This window comes from Leptonychotes weddellii, chromosome 5 (assembly GCF_054177405.1).
Source record: "Leptonychotes weddellii isolate Sample4059 chromosome 5, ASM5417740v2, whole genome shotgun sequence".
Classification (NCBI taxonomy): Eukaryota; Metazoa; Chordata; class Mammalia; order Carnivora; family Phocidae; genus Leptonychotes; species Leptonychotes weddellii.
The window spans coordinates 122,797,782-122,818,248 of NC_138373.1; the positions used below are offsets into that span (position 1 = coordinate 122,797,782).

Below are 20,467 nucleotides of genomic sequence, written 5' to 3' on the forward strand. Positions count from 1 at the left end.
CTCCCCCTCCGATTTCCCCCCCTTCATTTTTCCCTTCCTACTATCTTCTTCTTTTTTTTTTTTTTTAACATATAATGTATTATTTGTTTCAGGGGTACAGGTCTGTGATTCATCAGTCTTACACAATTCACAGCGCTCACCATAGCACATACCCTCCCCAATGTCTATCACCCAGCCACCCCATCCCTCCCACCTCCCCCCCCACTCCAGCAACCCTCAGTTTGTTTCCTGAGATTAAGAATTCCGAAGAGGGGCTTTTTACCTCCCATAGATTCTGGAAGTTTGGTCGTCAGACAAAAAATCCTGCATATTTTGAATATATATGACCAACTAGTATCCACTTGACCAACAAAAATGTACCTAATTAATAAGCTTCCCAACAAGGACCAGGAGTCTGCCCCACATGTCCATTGTTACGCAAAACGAAGAAGGAAGACAGAGGTTTCCAGCTTCTTCCCAGATGGGTGGGATGTGTGAACTCTGCTCTGGTGTGTTTAATTCACAAAAACAAGAAGTATATGATAGTTCTATAGTGAAAGAGCAGCCAGGCTAATTCATGCTTATGAAGAACAGAATTCAGGCCCACTGGCAAGACACAGCTCAGTGAATATCAGGCTCTGATCAATTGGATTCACTTCTCTCCTTTTTGGGTGCATGTAAGATTTTTGTCTTTAGCTCTTTATCCTCACAGAAGAAAGGAAATTTCATGGGCAATCCTTAAGATACATGGTGTATCTTCTTCAGGCTATGGTTTCCTGTTGGTGTCCTTGTTCCCCATGTATCTCTTTTCTTTTTTTTTTTTAAAGATTTTATTTATTTATTTGAGAGAGAGAATGAGAGAGAGAGAGAGAGCAGGAGAGGGGGGAGGGTCAGACGGAGAAGCAGACTCCCTGCCGAGCAGGGAGCCCGATGCGGGACTCGATCCTGGGACTCCAGGATCATGACCTGAGCCGAAGGCAGTCGCTTAACCAACTGAGCCACCCAGGCGCCCCCATGTATCTCTTTTCTAATACAGCCTATCCTTGATCACTGCAAACACAAAAATGAATTCAGTTGAACTTTCAGGGCCCTTCACTATGTAGACTCTGCTTATAACTATAATCTCACCTATTTTGTTATTTTAGGCCCAAGTCAAGATTACTTTCTCCTAGTGATATAGTCTCAAATTTCATGGGCATATAATTGATTTGGGGATCTGGTGAAAATGAAGATTCTGATTCATGGGTCTGGCTTGAGCCCTGAGATTCTGCATTTGTATCCAGTTTCCAGGTAATGAATTTGCCACCTGTCCTTTGTACTACAGTTTGAGTATCAAGGCTCGACAAGGCCCTATTAAAGGCCTATTTTAACCACATTTCCTCAGAACATTCAAATTAAGTGTTGCAAAATTGTCTTTGGTTGTTCTTAATAGCAGACTACTCATTTGTAGTTTATCTTCTCAAGCATTACTATTTAAGTGTTTTATTTTCACAGGCCGTCAGCCCAGGTAGACAAAAAGCTTCTTTAGAGCAGGAATGGCTCTCGAACCTTAGCAATTTCTTATAGTGGGGTCACACTGCCACATATAAATTTGCCAATTAAGCATTCTTTTTTTTTTTTTTAAGATTTTATTTATTTGACAGAGAGAGAGATAGCAAGAGAGGGAACACAAGCAGGGGGAGTGGGAGAGGGAGAAGCAGGCTTCCCGCTGAGCAGGGAGCCCGATGTGGGGCTTGATCTCAGGACCCCGGGATCATGATCTGAGCGGAAGGCAGACACTTAACAACTGAGCCACTCAGGCACCCCTGATTAATCATTCTTAAGAAATGCCTTCTTACTATTCCACCCCATGAAAACTCTTGAGATACATATAAATTTACACTTTGGCAAAAAACAGGTATTTTAAGCAAAATTATAAACTATATTGAAATGATGAAATCTTAGCAAACAGAAGAAAATGCTATATTTGAATTATTAAATTACAATGCTAATGCAAGAAGTAAAGGTCTTTGCTATATTAAAAATAATGTAAAGCCAAATAGGCTTTATGAACAAGGTTAGGGGAAAATATGTATTATTGTATTATTGCTTTGGATACTTGATATGTACTCGGGAAAACTCAGAAATCATGAAATTATAGGTTATAATCCTGAAGATTATTTCCAAAATTATTTTTTTAATTGATATCTTAGACACAAATATAATCAACTTGTGTGGGTAGAGCATATCCTCACAGAGTTCCTGTTAAAGAATTTTGAAGGATTCCAATAGTGAGATGGTCTACAGAAATAACGTGCTGTAAACTCTCTTCTTTCTAGATCTTTGAAACAGACTTGGAAACCTCCCACAGACATCAGGATAAAACAGCCTGTAGAAGGGCTGGTGAAAAGTTTAGGAGGAAAAAAAGTAATAAAATGGTCATAAATCCTGACTACAGACTTTGGATTTCAGTTTTCAAATGAATATATTAATTGAATCATCTCCTATAACTCTCAAAGGAAGTCAGATGCTCCTGAGTAAATTTTATGGATATACATGTTTCAAAGCATGTGGTTTGCCAGGGGTTTACACTTGCCTTCAGTAGAACAAATACATGTCTGTGATAACTTTAAGCTTTTCCTCATGAAAATCTTATCACTTCTTAAGGATCTCAGAGTTCAGGAAATAAATTGGAAGGATGACATATTTTCTTATCATTTATCCATCATTCTCTGAGATTTTTTTGTTTGTTCAATTTTGCTTCATTTTTAAATTGATGAAATATTTTTTGGGTATTTGTTCTTATGACCAGCATTCCATTTATATTTCTCCACTCAAGCCCCTTTGGTAGCATTGGTAGGAAAGAAATGGTTCTTATCTAGATGTTTCTAGAGATATTAGTACAATTTTCTTGTAAAGGAGATAGTCATTTATCTTTACCGGCACCAGAAGCCATCATTCTAACTGGATACTGTGTACATCTAAGAGGGGGAGACTTAAATAAGCTTTGATTCTCCTGTGGATTAATGATAACTGGTGTTAACACAGAACAAACATAGTTGACAGAAGTAGTAAGCGTCACCCTTTTAGGTGAGACTCCTGATTAAGCTGGGAATGAAACTGGCTTTGTAGGTGCTTATGACTTGAAGTTTATAAATTACTAGGAAAACCTCACCAGTCTGCAAAGCATCAAGGAGACAGACAGCATTTCACATCTGCTCTCCTATGACAGTTATTACAGGAGCTGAGGTATGACTCCGCATTCCCGATCATGTGATTCAGTCCCTATCCGTCCTTTCGGGATCTCGGATTGCAGACTGTGACTTGAATCAAGTGTTTGTGCGGAAGTGTTGTACAGTGAGTAAAATGTCTGGGGTTTCAAAATGAAGTACCCTGGTTTGTTATAAACAGAGCAGGGGTGTTTATTAAGTTAAATAATATGTTCCTTTTAAGAAACAGTAAATGAGCATTTTCTGAGACTAGGATGTCAAAAGCCCATGTGTACATACATTCTCTCCTACCCATGCTTATGATACTATTTAGGTGTCAATAAGGGAGCATTTAAATAGTGGATTTTAATGAAATATCAGAAATGTGATAGCTCATTCTTATCACACATGTAGACTGAGCTCTCACATGTAATATATTAGGAACTCAGGTTTAAAAGTTTTTCATGCAGGAAATCACATTTACAGTATAGATTTAAATATCTATCTAATCTATATTACATAAACTATAATGTGTAGCTTGAGTATTTTGGGATTGCATGAAGTAATAGGTAGCTGTGGATTAGATGAAGTTAATGGAAAACCAGCTGTTTTCATCTTATTTTTAACTAATTATTTTGCCCAAGGGCTATATCTTCTATTTGCCTGTTATTCATATATATATATATATAATAAGTTAACTTTTCTATGTCTGAATTCCCAACAGCTATGGTGAAGGGGGCATTCTGTGAGAGTGGAATAAGCAAATCAATATGTTGGTCTGTGCTGGTGTTTTAGTTCCTAAGGGTACCTTGCCAAAAATATCAGCAGAAACCAATAACCCATAAATGGAAGCTAATGAAATTCCTCCCCAGATGGGCCCTAGTGAATCCCTTAGTACTAGAAAAAGGTACGGTCCTGTCACCATGCTTGGTGGAATAAAAATGAGTAAAATTTTACTCATCTCTACCCACCCCCAGTTACTACGGAAGGTCAGGACTGTGCCCTCGCCCTCCTGTTCCATGTAACAGCCACTAGGACTTGGAGCTTTAAACACATAGAAGTAAACAGGATTCCTTGTAGAGGAAACACATTTTACAAAGACCTGTTGATTTGAAGAGCAAAACTCTTATGTTTCGGAACTTTTCACATATGCAACTAGATTCTCTACAGGGCTAAATAATTAAGGGGTGACACTAGCTTTTGATGTATGACTTGTTTTATTCTTGAGCTTTTCTTGAGAGTGTGGCTCTGTATTCACTGATAAGGTCAATTGAATGTATAATTCCTCTCCCCATATACTGAGCTACTCGAAAGAAGTTCTCTTACCCGATTCTTTCTGAAAGGAAAAGAGAACGTTCTTCTCATGGTGTGTCTACCTTGCAAACTTTAAATTTTGATACGCACTATCAGTGTGAGGTGAGAAGTGATGAACTTTTTCTAACTTTATCTTTTCTATCCTCTGGCATGTGGGAAAAAAATCACTCTGTTCCATTTTATTTTCATGCTAGCTATTTCTTCCATTTCTGCTTGTTTCCCCCAAAAGAGAAGAAATCTGTGCAAGTAAGGGTTGACCAAGTATTGGAAATCAAAATCTTTTTTTTTCTCCCTACCTTCTAGAAAATCTAACAGAAACAGAGCAGCTGCCTTGAAGAAATGGAATACCCTGGCTTATTTTGATTCCATTTCTATTTGTTATTTATGGGAATGTGGGTCTCCTAGGGAATTCTAAGTCATAAAGCTTAAGGCAGGTGCCCACTTCCTCTTATTTCATGATCTGGGTGTGACTCGGGGGTAGGGATTGATTGTTGCAGGGATTTTTAGAGAAAACCTTAGCATGGGTCAGTAGGATCAGCATCTGTGCAAATTTAGCCTAAGGAAGGATATTTTTATGGATCCCAAAATTCATAAGAACAAGCAAAGGTGATTTAATGTTGGAAAAAGACATTAATAAGGTGATTACATCATGGTTTCAAGAGTTGTATACACTCTACATGTTCTAGAGGTTTTTAATTTTACTGTCATAGTTTGCAGTACAGAAAAGTATTCATCGGCTACTGGTGTTCAACTGAGCACCTCTGAGAATCACACAGCCACTTATAGCTCTTAAACCTGTCCTTGTAGAAGGTTCTTGGTGCTGTTGATCTCCAGACCAACAATAAGGGTTGTTATGAGGCCTCTGGGAGAGAGAAATGTGATTCTGATGAGCACAGAAATGCAGGACGCACAGCTGGCCAGTCTTGCTCATTTTCTTCTGGGTAACCAAGGCTATAAACAAGGGGTAGTGGGAATGGCCTGGAAATCAATTTGCAGAATATTAAAAAGGTCACCATGGTGCAGAGAAGTATGCTGCAATATTGGAATATAGGATGTGCTAAACGTGTGTGCCACGTCTCTAACAACAATAATTGTTACAGGAGAGGGGAACACATCGCCAATCTCCCGTTAATGGTTTTTAGAACAGACTGAAACCTATTTTCAGGACCCTCGTTGTAAGCTCTTTTCCTATTATGCCTTTGGGTAACTTATTTTGCAGCAATTTTATTAATCATTTTTTAATTAAAAATTTAACTTTAAAAAAATCTTAAACCTGTGGAAACATTACACATCTATTACAATTCACTTCTATTCACCTCTGTCACCTTTCATTAACGTTGGTCACAATTGCATCCTCTCTCCACATATATGTATATGGAGATACTTTCTCATTTTCATGGACAAATAAGAAACAAACCTTCCTCTTCTTAAATCAGCTGTGTGTGTGTGTGTGTGACCATTTCAGTGTAAGTTCAGCTGACATCTCCAAAGAACAGGAACATTTTCTTATGTAACTTCACTGCTACTTTCAAATTCAGGTAGTTATCTATTTTTTTTAAGAGTCCTCTGATTTGAAAATTGAGCTTTTTACTATCTTTTCCATGGAGATCAACTCCAAGATGAAACAACCCCAGATATCTGTGTATAACTGACACTGTCCAAATGAAGGCTACCTTGCCACTCACAGCAACTCCCTTCCTGAATGTTCCTACATGCCCTTCTTGTCATCATCTTTATCTGCTTTTTGTTCCCTTTACATTTCTCCTTCACAACTGATATTTTTAAAGGCCACTTACTGCTCTTCCCTGTTCACCTAAGCAACTTAATTACATTTCTTGGAGCTGCATTGCTTATATAAGTGTATATGCCTATAAAAAGAAATCTGTGTGACATTTTGCAGTTTGGTGGTGACTATTATTTCCCTCCAGCCTTGGTAGGAGGAGACTTCATTCAAACTTGAAGAGCTTTCCAGAGGAAGTAGTTCAGTAGCCGATGCAGTAATTAACACTGCGGCTATTTGAGAAAGCACAGGCAAACGCACGCTGGCAGATCACTCTTAGAAAGCCTTTCTCCTGTCAGCAACTTGGCACCTGATGTTGTGGCTGGCAGCTCTTTTAGGACCCTCTCCCCGGAGCTCTCATCTGTTAAACACAGAAATGCCATTGATCCTAAAGAAGTCTCAGAAAGAAAATGCAGTTTAGCAGTCTATTTTGGAACTTTTCAAAAGCAATTGCCAAGTAGAGAGGCAGGGTCTCATCCTAAGAAAAGGAGCTTATCCCCAAAAGATTCTCCCCTAAAGGATCCAGGTTAGTAGCCTGAAATCAATTCAGGCAGCTAAAAGGATGAAAGGAGATTTCATGGTCTGGGGTGTCTTCTTTTGAGTCTCTGGTTGGGGGTTTTCTTTGGCTGTCTGACTAGAGGCAAAGATTAGTGACACAGTGCTTGCTTTCAGTGATCTGCGCTTCTATGCTTTTCCCTGGAAGGAAGCCCGGGCTGTGGGAACCAGGGGTTCTTTTAACGTTTGTAGGTTAGGATGGACAGGGTTTGCGTAGCTACTTTCACACCAAGGCACCAAGAAGAACAGTATTTACTTTTTGAGAATGGCCAGGTTTTTCTTTCTTCTTAAAGCTACTACAGAAAGAAGAGTTGCCTCTTTGGGGAAAGCAAATCGGCTCATTCGTGTAGCGAGTGAGGGCAAACTTTTCATCAGCTTTTATGCCCTGGATCTGGTGGTTTGTTTCGAGGAGAGAAGGGATCATCTTTTGTTCCTAAAGTTTTTGTGTGATTTAGTACAGCTGCTGAACTCTTCACAGCCTTGTCTATAACTGTGGTGCCCGCAGCTTTTAGTTCTGAATACTCATTTTTTTTCTTTTGACCCAGTATGTAAGAGTAGGTAAGAATGTATATATGTATCACACACACAATCCTCCCATAACCTTTTACTCTAGGGAATTAGGGACAAGAAATTTCTTTTTATAAGCTTGATGTAGCCACAACACATTGATTTCATTTTGAGATAAGTTCTGACGGGGAGCAGAATACATGACCCCAAACTGTGGCACTTGGGCATGTGGATTATTTTGAGCCGAAGGCAATTAAGACCCGTCAGACTCAAGGAAAAAAATTTTTTTGCCTCTTTTTTTTTTTAAAGATTTTATTTATTTATTCATGAGAGATAGAGAGAGAGAGAGGCAGAGGGAGAAGCAGGCTCCCTGCAGAGCAGGGAGCCCGATGTGGGACTTGATCCCAGGACCCTGGGATCATGACCTGAGCCGAAGGCAGACGCTTAACCGACTGAGCCACCCAGGCGTCCCTGCCTCTTTTTTTTTTTAATTAAAAAGAATTTAGATGGAAGACCTGGACCAGGAATGGATATCAAAGATAACTTTTGTATTAGAAACATTTATCTGTGTGGCATGGCAAACATTTGTCTACTAAACATTTGCTTTTCTCATCTTCCTGTGAATTGTCTTCTTCTCCCTTGAAGCCCCAGACCCCTAATCCCTTCTCCTTAGCTCAGGTTACTGTCTGAGCCTCAACTGCCTGTCTTTGGGGTCTTATGTCTTTGGGGCTCCATACATACAAAATTTGTTTTTCTCTTGTTCATCTGCCTTGTGTCAATTTAACTATTAGACGTGCCAAAGAAGCTAGAAGGGAAGACAGGACGTTTTCCACCCCTATGGTCCCCTTCGAAAACAAAAAATAAAACAAATCTCAGGATTCTTAATACTTAATTATAGGGACTGGCACATAATGGGACAGTGGTTCTCAAAGTGTGATGTCTGGTTCTGCAGCATTAGCATCACTAGAAACTTGTTAGAAATGATTGTCAGAACCACCATAGTAAGAGCTCAATAGATGTTTGCTGAAGGTAATGCTGAACTCTTAATTCTAAAGGAGAATGATGCCACGAATACCATATTATAAGGCAGTGGTCCCCAAACTTCAGTGTGTATTAGAATAATTAGGAGCATTTGTAGAAATAGAGAGTGCTGGAGCCCACCACAAGCACTTCTGATTCAGTGGATCTGAGGTGGGGTCAGAATCTGCATTTCTTGCACGTTCCCAGGTGATGCCCATGCTACTGTTCTGGGGACTGCTTTGAGAAGCATTGCTCTGATATAGTGATTCTTAATCCTGGCTCAGCATCAGAATCACCTGGGTTGCTTTTAAATATAGGAAGGACTGGGCCCCACCCGGACCAAATCAGAACCTCGAAAGGTGAGCGTGTGCATGGTAGCCTTTTACAATTTCTCAGGTGATTCAAATGAACAGCCAGGTTTGAGTTCCATTGCAGATCATCTCAAAAGATGAGATTCTCAGTCCCGCTTCCCCATTAAAATCATCTGGAAGGCTTTAAAGATCCTGATGCCAAGATGTCAAGCCTAGAGGTTCTGATCTAGTTGGTTTGAGGTGCAACTTGGGCATTGAGAGTTGTGATAACTCCGCAGGTGATTCCAGTATGCAGCTAAAGTTATGAACCACTTCCCTTAAAGATCCCCTCCAGCTGTCCGAATTTCATGACTTTAGCATAATCCTATGTAAAGGACACAACATTCAAGGAAAACAAACATCACTAGAGGAAAGTACTGATTTATTCTACAGTCATGTGGTTCCCAAGTTTATATAAGACTGATTTTATTAGCTATGAAAATTGGTATATTTATAGAAAATTAGCTAAATTTTTAATTGCAGACTTATCCCAAATGTCCATGATATCCAGTTACAAAAACAAGCTCACTTTTGTTTCGTGTGTGTGTGTGTGGGGGGGGGGTTGGATAAATATCCAAAGGGAGCACAAGTTTTATTTATCATACTTTTAATATATTTACATATTTTCTTGCCAGTTAATGTTTACCTCTCTGATAGTAAAATATAGTATAGTGGAAATATAGACAAGTAAAGGACTCTGCTCTGGTCTTGCCACTATAACAGATGTTTATCTGTCTGATTTGGTTGGTCAGTTAAAAATCTATATAGCATTAAGGATATGATACAAAGGTAGAACAAGACCACTCAGCAGCCCCCAGAGAGGCCCTTCACATCAGTAGACTGTTGAGTCAGGGGAGTTTCAAAAAAGCCATAGAGGTCTCTACCTTAGCCTGTGAACCAGACCCCCTTCTGGAGGGGAGGGGAATGAGAGGTCAAGTGATCCTAATCAAAGTAACAAAAACTTGTGAATGTTAACAGGCTACCCACTGAACTTATTTTTACCTGTGGAAAATTGCCTTTATGGTGCTTATAGTAAAGCATATCCTTCCCACCTTAGCTCCGAAACAGCCACCAAAAGGCTGTGTGATATTGAGCAAGCTCCTGAACTTTTCCATGCCTCGAATTTCTCATATGTCATTTAATATTGATCTTGCAGGGCTACTTTGAGGAATAGAGGAGGTAATAACATTGTCTTAATCTTCTCAGGATGTTCTAACAGAATACCAGACCCTGGGTGACTTACACAACAGACATTTATTTCTCTCAGGTCTGGAGCCTGGGAAGTCCAAGATCCAGGCCCTGGCAGTTTCTGGTGTGCACAGACTTCTTGGTTCATAGACGGCCATCTTCTTACTGTGTCCTCAACTGGAGGAAGGGGTGAGGGAGCTCTCTGGGGTCTCCTTTACAAGGGCACTAAATCCCACTCACAAGGGCTCTATCCTCATGACCTAATCACCTCCCAAAGTCCCCACCTCCAAATACAAGCACATTGGGGGGTGGGTTTTGACATATGACTTTTGGGGGGACACAAACATTGTCTATAGCAAGTATGCCAAGCCCTTGACTCAGTATCTGATATATGCTAAAAGTTAAGAAGTGTTAATTCCCTGTTTTTCCTCTGTCCTTTCTAATGTTATTACTACTTCGCTTATGTCACTCTTTTGTCTTTGAACATCATTACAATCATCAGCAATGAAAAATGTCATCTCTCTTACTCTCATTTGCTCCCTCTGTCCCCTGCTCCCATTTACTGAGCTGCAACTTCTTGACTAATGTGCTAGGCACTTGGGGATACAGGGATAAATAAGCTATAGTCCCTGACCTTAGCATACCCAGGCTAGTGAGGAAGCAGACAAATAAATATACAATTATTACACTTAAGTGTGAAAAATGGGTACAGAGTCAGCACAGAGTGGGACCTAAACTCAGATGTGGGACCCGGGAGTGTTTGGCAAGGCATCCTGAAGTTTTGTTTTAGGGGTTGAACAAGTTATCCAGATGGAGCAGTGGGACATGGGGAAGAGTGGAGGGAAGAGGATTCCTGGCAGAGAATAGCATTTGCAAGATGGGGCTGAGTGGGTACTATTTGGAAAGCATAGCATAGGTTAGTAAGTTTGCCTTGCTTGTGAACTGTGAGGTAGGTGGGAGCAATGAAGCAGGAGAAATAAGAAGGGGCCAGATCATAAATGATCAAAGCCAGTGGTTCTCAAAGTGTGGGTCCCAGACCAACAGCATCAACATCACCTAGGATTTTGTTAGTATGTACATTCTTATGCCTCACCCTAGACCTATTGAAAGGGAAAAGTTGAGCATGAGTATGGGCCCTAGAAATCTTTTAATAAGGCCTCCAGGTAATTCTGATGCATGCTAAAATTTGAGAAACACTATTCTATTCCATAATAAAAAAAAATGGCCATTTTCCTGAGGGAAATGGAGAACTATAGAAGAATCTTAGATAAGACTACTATATTTTGAAGGCTTGCTCTGGAAGCCAGGTAAAAGACAAACAAGATGGACATAAGGAGCAGGTGTGAGTACTGGGGGTAAGACTGTAGGGAGAGGTAAAAAAGAAATTTAAGACACGAATTAGAATGTAGCCTCCGTGCTTTGTGCAGGGCTCATAAAAATATATAAGGTCTAAGATATAGGAGTAATACAGGACTCCTGCCCACAGGGTGTTGAGAATCTAGACATAGATGCATTCCTTCTGAAAATACTTTCTATCAACCCAAAAGAGTGTCATTCGCATTTATTGAGCTTATTGAGCATCTGCTACTCTATACACAAGTGACTCTGTGGAATCAGTTTGGTTGATCTAGACAAGACCAAAGGGAGAGTCTCCTTATTGCCCCCACCCCCAAAAAATTTGGGTTGAATTTGTACCACAAAAAGACTGTTAAGTATATAAAGCAGTGAAAGGTGATTGTTAGAATAGCAAAATAAATTGATTGGATTTTTCTGATGCTTCAAATAAATACATGGTGGCATTAAACCATGTAAATTTATAAACACATTCTCTTTGGACTGTGTGTTGGAAACAGCACAAATGTGAGCCTTATTTGCAACAGCAGTGAGAGAAGTGCCCAATGAAAGCTGGTTTAGCTAGGGATGGAAAAGGGCCAGATAGATGCTTCTTTCTGCTGGATTCTTGCTTTTTATCAGCAACAGGAGCAAGCTCGCATTCATGGCCGTAGAGAAGAGGTGCCGGCTGGAAGGTGGTCTGTGGGAGGATGCTGAACTACAGGTTGGAATATACCTTCAAGCCTGTTCTCCAGGGCTGAGAGAGAGAGAGAGAGAAAAAAAGAAGATGCTTCGTTGGCTGAGAGAGGGAGAGAGAGACAGAAAATAAGATTTTTCAAGATATTTGACAGCTATATCTTCCCGCCACCACCTTCCCTCCAAACCCATGTGTCTCTCTGCTTGGAGTCTGACATAAAACAAGGAAAGAACCTCCATTTGTCTCTGTGCTTTCAATGAAAAAAGTCGGTGCACAAGGACGAAAACGAGCGCAGCTGAAAATAGGTGCATGACTTGTTGAGCATACAAATCATTTCCCCCTTAGTCTCCAAGGGAGGGAAAAAAAATTCCCTCTTACTCTCTCCTTGCAGCCTATGTTCTGCATTCCGGAGAGGAGGCCGAGGCAGGTCTTCACGCGCTCCCACCGCCGTCCCCGCAGGAAACTTTTCTCTCCGGGCCTCCTCTGTCCATCCCGCCCGGGCGGAGAGGTGGGCGCCCTGCGTGCTCCTCTCGAGGGCACTAGCCCCAGACCCGCGAGGCGTCTGTCTCTTTAAATCCAGCTGCGCGCCTGGGAAACAGCGCCACTCGGCGCCCAGGCCGGCTGGCGGCTGCGAGCTCGCTCGCGCTCTCGCTCCCGGCAGCGCGCCGCGGAGGGCTCGCTCGGCCCGCGGGCTGCTCAGCGGCGGCGGCGGCGGCGGCGGCGGCGGCGCGGGGCGGGGAGGCGCGGCCCGGCCGAGGAGGGAAGAAAGAGCGAGCCGGGCCGGGAGAGGCGCCGCGCCCGGTCCCGCGCCCGCGCTTGGCGGCCCCAGCAGTTTCCTTCGGAGTGACGAGGATGTGCCTGGGTTGCGGGTTTTTTTTTTTTTCCTTCTCAAGACGATTTCCATAGTAACCTGATCAAGTGGCTCAATATCGCAAACCTGAGGATTTCCGCGGCCCGCCGGCTTGACCTCAGTCAGGTAACGCTGGGCTCCCGTTCTCTTCCATTGCAAACCGCAGCGCTCCTTCCAAACTTCCTTTTGTGGAAAATCGCCCAGCCCAACGCAGCCCGGGGTATTTGCAACAGCGTGTTCCTTCCCAGGTGCCTGCCACGGGTCTTTTCCCTGCTGCTCCCCCAGGACCTATTATCACATTATTAAAAAAAAAATTTTTTTTGGTCGCCCCCCTCCCTTTTTTGATTTTTCCATCTCTCTCTTTTCCCCAGACTAGTGATGGGGGCGCGGGGAGCAGTCGGGGGCGGGGGTGGCGAGCGCGGTCCAGGGAGTGGCGGGCTCGGGTGGGCGGGCTGCGGGGGGCTATTTGGGGGCAGCTCGGCTTGGCCTGCGCGAGGTTGGGGTCTGGGGGAGGGCTGTCCGCACCAGGGCGGCGCAACCGGGGAACCCCACGGCTCCAGACGAGCGAGGGAGGCAGGCTTGGGGGCGATGGAGCGCTCGGCTGGGTGGCTGGCGAGCGTCCAAACATCATAGATTTCCTTCCTACTCCCCCGCCCCTCTTCGGGTTTCTCTCTTTCTCTTTCCTCGTTCTCTTTTCTTTCTTTTCTCATCACCAGCTCCATTCTGTTCCCTCCCTTCCCTCTTTTTCCTCCCATCGTTTCCTTTTATCGTCTCCCTCTTAAAAGAAAGGAGGAATCGTTGGTAACCCTTCCGTTCTGCCAACATGGGAAGAGCTGTGAAACCTGCAGCGTGGCCACCTCAACGAGGTCGTTTTCAGACTTGTCCTCATCCATCAACATATTTGTTTCCTGAGTCTATTGATCTCCCTCGATTCTGCAGAAATGCATTCTGAGCTGGGCGTCTGTATGTCAGAATCAGAGTTCTGCAGCTCGCTTCTGTGCTCCAAGTATGACATGTATTGCAAGGGCTGAATATGTTTTTAAATCCACATATGCCATGGATATCAAGAAATCTAGGTTTTAAAAAATCCAGTCTTATTCTATAGAAACTCCCCTCTTAAATTGAGAGACACTTTCCCCTCTTCGATATTTCATTTTAGGGGACTTGAGAGACAACCCCCCCCCCCCGTTTATGAGGAACATACAACTACTGTTGCCTTAATTATCTTCTCTTTAACCCTCATTCAGTTTTACACCTCCCAGTTACTGGAATGAATAGCTCATAATGAAGGTCCAGAACCTTGCTTCCCAAAGTCCCAGCTGGCTGAAGTGGCAACTTCTGGTGGAAGGTGCTAAGACAATCAAGGGGATGGGGAGTACAGACAGACCTTGCCAAAGATGAGATAAGGCATAGCAACTCCTGTGTGGAAAAAAAATAACTAAATTCAGACTTCAGTACTGAGGACATGATAGTACAATAAAACCAGGCTTTCGTTTTTGGTTCTTAGCATGTGTCTAACTAAGCTAGGTAGGTATAAGTTAGAACTTATTTAAAAGTGGAGCCACTCCAATTATTGAACCCATTCTGCATTGTTTATAGTGATGCACTTCCTCACACTGATTTTATTTTTCTTTGAAACATAAGATGTCTGTACCGTGTGGAAACAAAGGGAGAAGACAGGACAGCTGCTTTTTAACCAGAAATAGAATTTACATGGATTTGTTTGTTTGTTTGTTTGTTTCCCAAGAGATCAAGTTGTTATGCTCTCAAGTTCTCCTGAAGTCAAAATATTTCAGGGGTGAAAACAATACTAATCAGCGATTATCCTCCACTCTGTTTCAGTGGTATATACATAGTTCATTTAGGAAAAGGTCTCCGTTTTAGTGAGCTCCTCTTGCCTCCTTTCCTTTGTCTGCACATTTGTTTTTGAATTCAACGATCAATATAGAAGAAAGGGTCTTGGAGCAGAGAATGGATCAGGAAAAAGAGAAACTGCTGATAGATTGGAAAATATAACCAATCCTAACCTAGAGAAAATAATTACTGCCATGCCTCTCCACACTGTTGGCTTTGTTTTCGGCCAGTTGAGAAGCTGTAGGTTTTAATATGTATTTTCATCTTCTTCATTCTACACCTAATACTTTTCATACTGTAGGTCATATTTATCCAGTTCAGATGAATATTTACAAAAGACTTAAAATTCCCTTGCCAGTGAAATCTAAAAAAGCATGTTTTTTCTTTCCACACGTTCTTCCTTGTAGTGAGCAATGATAGTAGTAGCGGTCCCACATTATTGTTTTTACCTGACTCCTGATTTTGGTGTTTCCTGGTTGGGTGGGTTCTCCTGACATGTACAAGATGCTCCTGGCAGACTGCATGGAACTTGAATGCACAATTAAGTGTAGATGCAATAAAATGTTGATTTTTCTTGCTCTTGGTTTAAGAGCTATCATTCCCTCCTGTACGTTTAATATTTTGGTGAGACTGTCCCTCTTTTTGTATGTGTACATGAATGGTATAACATGAAGTCTCTTCTGATTAAGCCTTGCATGATTTGAAGTTAAAAGGTATATTAGTGACAAGCCATAAATTATTCTCTTATTTTAGTACATTGATCCTGAAACTGCTTTTCACCCTTGTGATTGCATCTATATATGAATCATTTAATGAAAGATTGGTAATAATGAGTTACCGGTTTTATAAGAGGGGGAAAAAAAATCCCTCAAGTTTACTTACTGCAAGTCCCCATTTTCATGCAGAGGGATTAACAAATATTTTTGATCTGGTATTTTAATAGACTGTATTGCTGAGCACTGCTAATTACCAAGAATATATTTTGTTAATTCTGAACATGGTACAAGATAAGACATCTTTCAAGTTGTCTGGAGGGCTCCAAGTGACTCATCCTTGTAACACATGGCAACAGGAAATGGTTATCCTGGGTGCAAGCTGAAATGTGGACGCAAATCCACACTTTGTGATCATTTGGGGACTTGATGGGGAAAACGTGCTGGCTCCTATGGATCGTCTGATGTTAACTTTTTGACTTCAGTCAGAACAGTGATTCCCAGGCCTGGGTTTGCAGTTCTCCTTAACTCCTTATTTCCTTGAGGACTGTTCTAAAATTCTCAGAAGACACCTAAGTTGAATGTTATTTTTGTAATAGAAAAGAATTTATGGAGACGTGCACGTGTGTCTGACTTTGTGTGTAACTGGGATAATTAGGGTGAGAGTATCGCCAAATCAAATGAGAGGCTGTCAACTTTAGAAATGCTGGGAGTCAGGGAGCTGTGCATGAGGCAGGAGCCAAGAGATCAAGGTTATATTCCTGCTTTTCACTGTATCATGTAGTTACTCTTGGGGTGGTCTCCTTATTCACAGATGTCACTTAGCTTTGTTATATCCAGAAGAAAAATGGCATAATAATCTTTTTTCCTGTTTTTGAATTCTCAAAAAAAAATATATATATGACATAATCATATACACACACAGGTGTACATATGTAGACTTGGTAGATACTAAGATACATACCACACACATATTCAGAGGCAGCAGACAAGACTTCTGAACAGAGAAAGGAAATCTTCCCTTACACCATAGACAGATGGGTAATGGTGCTGAATATTTCCTTCCATTCAGGAGAAGGTGATTACTCTCTGTATTCTAGGGATATAGGTAGTAGATCCTTAATGGCTACTCACATAACCTAATGTGCAGAACTGAATAATCCCAGCAGGTATCACCCTTTTACTTGAATGCAAGTGAGTAATAAATTTCTCCCACTTTTTAAAAAAACAATTTAAGATCTCCTTCTCCCCCTCCCCCATTTTGTAAGGAAAAGTAATTTTCTGTAAGGTTAAGTGGACCTCAGGGTAGGAAAAACTCCCCAGAGCTTTCTTTCTGCTCAGACATTATTTTTCCTTCCAAGCCTGACTGTCAACAATAATATCTGATATGAGCCTCTGGTGGTGATGTTTCCGTAGGTTACCATCCTTCTCTGTCCCAGATGAAGTCTCAGGATAAGCAATGCAGTAACATAGATTCTGAATTTAATGCATCATTCAAATTGGTTATGTAACTGGGCAGTCTTGTTTAAAAAAAAAAAACAAACTCCCAAGTCTTTAAAATTATATGTGTTTACTATTATCTTAAAAATGATTTTAGAGTGTTCAGAGAAAATAAGCCTGGTCCCTGTAGGGATTTAAAAGCTGCTTGTTCATGTCATTAAACAGTGTTTGTACAATGATACTTTTTGTTAATCTGTGCAACGTTTTCATAAGAGCATAGCAGTTGGGACAATTGCTAGTTGTGCTTGTTTGGATAAGTACTTGACATAATGGGGACCTCGAGATTTCACGATTTAGAAATACTGCCAATGACATATAGGGCCAAAGTTTTCTTGAGTAAAGAAGGGAAAAAAACCAGTGTTTTGACAAGAAGTAATTTATAACTGTTCAGGTGTAGTTCGGATTTGAAACAAACTTACATTTCTTTTGTCTTGTTTTGTATATATTTGTATGTGGTGCATTTATATATGGAACCATGGGCCTCATATTCAGATTTCAGTTTTACGTACTGGGGAACATCCTGTAAATCTCCAGCCTTACTTGGTGTCTTTTGGTAGGTTTGTAGGGATAGTGTTGAAGAAGAAATGGTATCTTTTATATGCTAATGTTGCAAATACAAATGAGACCACAAAGTCATACCATTAGGAGTTTTTTTCAATCAAAAGAAGCATGGTTCTTGAACACCCTCTTATGTTACTTTATTAGATGGGATCAAAACATCATGGCTGCTTGATTTTATGGCTCCATTTATTGCATAGCACTTAAAGATGCAGCTTCTGGAGTAAACTGCTTGAGTTTGAATCTCAAGTCTACCACTTATGTAGGTTATCATTGGTGATTATCTTAATCTGAGTCTGTTTCCCCATCTGTAAAATGGTTGTTGAGAAGGATTTTTGTGAAGATTAAATGAGAGAATATATTGATTTCATGTTTAGGAGTGTTCCTGGCATGCAGTAAATATTCATTGCATAGTCCCTATTATTGCTGTTGTGGCTGTTTGCTGAACTGTATTAGAAGGCTATAGTTATTTTTATGTTACTTTTCCTTCCAAATCTGATGTGACCCATATAGAACACTGGTCCATGTAGGAGCTATCCCACCCCCTTCCTTCCTTCTTTCTCTGCCACCCCCATCTTAGCTTTTCCCTATAGTCTCAAGCTGAAAATAATGACCAGGTCCCTGGGAGCAAAGAGTACCTCTGTTTTTGGAGGGGAATCTGTTCTTCTAAGTTTCTAGAAAAGTTTATCCTAATCTTTTTTTATATGTAGTATCAAGATTATCCATAGATTTTTTTTTTTTAGTTCAGTAATTGAAACTGGAAATCAGGATTAGCTATGGTAGTATTAGATCCACTAAAAACAATCTGACAAACAGAAAACTCCCAGCTTTAGTGTTCTGGTGCTTTTTATTCACAAACTACAACTGACTACTGTTACCCTAATGTAATCCTAAAGCAACAAGCCCTTGCTAAAGAAGGTTGCTGGATATATATATATATATATTTTTTTTTTTTTGCAAAGTTACTTGAGGTCTTAGCGATGTCATTTGTTTAAACGATGTCATGTTTCATCCTTTTTATCTTTCTCTTGTGAGTTTTGCATTGGATAGGTAAATTTCTTTATATATTGAGGGATATCTTCATCTGTAAAAAGAATGTTTTGGATTAATCTACTTCTTTAAAAATTTTTTTATTATGGAAAGTTTTGAATAAACACAAAAGTAGAAAGGATGATATAATGGATTCCCAAGGACCCGTCATTCAGCTTCAACAGATTAGATGACCTCTTAAGATCCTTCCTGATTCTGTGATATACTCTGACCATGGAAACTCTAACTACTCAGGTTTTGAGGATCTAGAATATTTGCTTTTAATAACAGTTGTTAAATTACAGTGCTGAGCATTTAATGGCAAGTCAAAATAACATACATATCCTATTTAAGAATAATGGTTAAGAAATTGGGCTATAAAAAAAGAGGTCTGACACTATATTGAGTGTTCTCTTTCTTTCATTTGGAAGCTTATTTCAAGATTGTAGGAATAGCCAGCCTCCAGATGGTCCCCAGTGATCACTGCCTGTTGCTATTCATGCCCTTGTGAAGTCCCCTCCCACATTCTATCAGGGTTGTTATGTGTGATCGATAGGCTATGGCAGATGTGATGGTGTATGACTTCTGAGGCTAAGTCATAAAAGATATGGCCACTTTTGCCTTGTTCTCTCGGATGACCTACTTTGGGAGAAGCCAACTGCCGTGTTGTGAGGACATTCAAGCGGTCCATAGAGATTTATGGAGAAGGGAGGCCTTCTGCTAACAGCTGGCAGTTTACCAGTTTATCAGCCCTCTGAAAGAGCCACCTTGGAAAGAGGGTCCTTTAGTCCTGGTAAGATCTTCAGATGATGGCAGTCTTGGGTAACACACTGACTGTATACTTTTGAGAGACCACAAGCCAGAACCATCCAGCTAAGTCACTTGTGAATTTGTAACTCACAGGGACTGCCTGAGTCATTAAATGTTTACTCTTTGAAACTGCGAAATTTTGGAGTAATTTGCTATGCAGCAGCAATATAAATACCTTAAACGGCCTCAGGGTCATTCTTATAAATACTAGTTATTGTTTTATAGATAGGTAGAAGTGCCAGTTAATAGAGTTCTTGTTGACAGAATGCTGTTTAAATTCTGCACTTAACCACAGTGAATTACTGGTATCCTGATCTTTTACACTTTAACTCCTCAGAATGAATCTTTTTGTGGACATTATCCGTCATTAAATGAGGACAGAAGACCTGATGTTTCCTCTTTCATTAGTTGCTAACCTGGAACTTAATCCCAGCCCTTCCTTTTGGCAATGGTATGTGTGAAAAGTTCAGCTGTCTTGAAATTTTGAAAGCAATCACGGCCTGGGGGTTGAGGACTGGGACATGTTTCAGCTGATACTTGGGTAAGCTTTGACATCGTATCATAGTTTACCTTCAGGTTACTCCCAGCACACACAAAATCCTTAATGATTTAGGCTGTCATTGTCATACAGACTTTTCTTCTGTTGCCTACTAAACAGGGTAAGATTTAAGTGCCCGAAATATAATATGACCCAAATGTTGCCCTGGTGACATTGCCTCATGTAGCCCTTCTTTATGAATTTGTACTTCAGGCTTTTGTGTGTGTTACTAGGTTTCCCTTCTAAGCATGGTTCTGGATTATATGTATCAATCTTTTTCTCATTGTTGTATCACAAGTTTAATGAACTCTAAAACTTGGATATTATCATAGGTAGAATAGAGTCTACATAAGTGCAAAGTTTTGGTATACCTGAAATTGTGTGGATCAGAGAACGGAGAAAAGACAATACCCTCACTTTTTACTTAATGAATCTGTTTTATCTATATAAATTACCATCCATAAAAATTTAGAAGGTGACTGAATCTTTACTATGTATAAGTTGGTGCTGAGAACATGGGAGAATAAATACTAAGAAGTGTTTTTTTTTTTTTTAATTATGTTATGTTAATCACCATACATTACATCATTAGTTTTTGATGTAGTGTTCCATGATTTATTGTTTGCGTATAACACCCAGTGCTCCGTGCAGAATGTGCCCTCCTTAATACCCATCACCAGGCTAACCCATCCCCCCAGCCCCCTC

The 20,467-nt window shown here is 40.7% G+C and overlaps 1 protein-coding gene across 1 annotated transcript in view; it reads left to right on the forward strand.

Annotated features, from left to right (window-relative positions):
- Positions 1 to 12,631: 12,631 nt before the first annotated feature.
- NAV3 (neuron navigator 3) overlaps positions 12,632 to 20,467 on the forward strand; it is a 773,874-nt gene continuing 766,038 nt past the window's right edge. The window contains exon 1 of the mRNA XM_081822104.1: positions 12,632 to 12,886. The gene's annotated coding sequence lies outside the window, so the exon portion shown is untranslated. The remainder of the gene's footprint in view (positions 12,887 to 20,467) is intronic.